Genomic DNA, 1,731 nt, shown 5'->3' with positions numbered 1-1,731 from the left:
CCGAGGCTCTGGCGCTGGCACGGCCGTCCTGCAAGGCCGATCCCGGGCACAGAAGAGCGAGTGCGCGAGGCGGAGGGAGCCGAGTGCCCACGGGGTGGAGCCAGAGGCGGCGCGGGAGGCGTCTCTGTGGCGCAACGGGTCAGCGCACTCGGCTGTTAACCGAGAGGGTGGTGGTTCGAGCCCACCCAGGGACGCCACTTTTCCGTTTTCCCTCGTGCCTGCTGTCGGTCAGCTGCACGTTGACAACCAGCGAACGGGACGTCCTCTGTCTTCTCTCCGGAGTGCTGGTCGCCTCATGCCTGGTACCCGTCAGCGGCCGCCTCTGCCTCCCCGACCCGATTCTCGGGAAGCAGCCGCTGTGCACTCGGCGGCTCCTAAAACACGAGGCGGGAAGCCCAGTTCGGCCGTGATGAGATCTTCTCCCGCCCTTTACAGGCTTCCTCGAGTGCGGTGACACTTACGTGTAAATCAGGCCAAAGCAGGATCCCGTCCCCAGGATGTGCCTGGATTTAGTGGTTGCTCTGTCCACCATGTGACCAGTGGGATCACCGTCGCAATTATCTTCCCCATTGTTTTTTAGAAAGCATTTCTTCTTTAGTTGGTGCATCATTTATTTAACCCTTCCCAAAACGTTTTTGAAATTGGGTTGGCTTCATGGTTTTATGATTCCGAATAATGCTGCAATCATCCTTCTGTTATAAGTCTCTTTTGTCATTTGCGCAGAGATTTCTATCGTGTACAGAACTGACCGTGCAATTGCTACATTATAGTGTTTTATAATGCTTCTAATTTTAGCAAATTCTGCAAATTTTTCTCCCATGGGAGCGGTACCAAATCCTGCTCCAGTTTATTTCCCAACTCCGTCGATGTGCCTTTCTTCATGTCCTTGCTGGGAAACGAGCTTCTATACGTCTCTCTGTGCTGTTCTAACAAGGAGACTGGTGTCCCCGTCGTTAACTAAGGGGCAGGTAGAGCAGGACAAGGTGGACATTCCACACGGATGTTCTGTTGCACAGACAGCTAAACTTCCAAGATTTTTTGTCGTTCTCCACTAACTGTAATTGTTTTCTGTGGTGACCTAGTCACACAGGTCCAATGAAGCCTGGCCAGAGTGACTTCTTTGACATCTTTGGGCCAAGCCCTTTATTCAAAAGGAGAAAAATCACAATGGTCCCAGACTTTTTTTCTCTTCCTTTTTCCTGTTTTCTCAATAATTCCTGGTGTTGCCCTTATTTGATGAAAACAGTCTAACGCCGGTTCTCCCTCCTATGCGATGGTAAACTAGTGTGCACACAACTGTCTGTATAATCTTCCCTGACAGATAGCTGGGGGGCCATGTCCACAATAATTAGCCCGTCTGAGACATGTCATTGGAGTCAATGGAATCGTGCACCTGACAGACACCTCATGCCGAGCTGGACCCTTAGAGCTATTGGCTTATGTGTCCTTGGTTCTCCTGTCGAATCACAAGAGCATAAATTGAGCTCTTTGGCTTTTACGTAGTAACTGTCATTTTCACATCATTATTTTCTCCCATCAGTGGCCTCGGTGTGGGCTTCTGGTTTTGAGGTTGTGAAGTGAACTTCTGGACATAATCTCGGTTGGTTGGTGGTCGACGGGGATCCATTCCCTGCTGGGGGTACATGACAGCTACTTTAGATTGAGTCTTGTTTTGCGTGTCTATTGTCCTGAGGATTTGGGTATTTCCTGGTATCTGAGACAATGGTAATG

The 1,731-nt window shown here is 50.3% G+C and overlaps 1 non-coding gene across 1 annotated transcript; it reads left to right on the top strand.

Moving 5' to 3' along the window:
• The first annotated feature begins 120 nt into the window (after positions 1-120).
• TRNAN-GUU lies at positions 121-194 on the top strand. The gene has a single exon. It is a non-coding gene; the product is annotated as a tRNA-Asn (tRNA).
• The last annotated feature ends 1,537 nt before the right edge of the window (positions 195-1,731 follow it).

Source organism: Galeopterus variegatus, unplaced genomic scaffold (assembly GCF_000696425.1).
Source record: "Galeopterus variegatus unplaced genomic scaffold, G_variegatus-3.0.2 Scaffold50359, whole genome shotgun sequence".
Classification (NCBI taxonomy): domain Eukaryota; kingdom Metazoa; phylum Chordata; class Mammalia; order Dermoptera; family Cynocephalidae; genus Galeopterus; species Galeopterus variegatus.
Note: the sequence above shows the minus strand (reverse complement) of the source record. Positions and strands in the feature narration are given on the sequence as shown.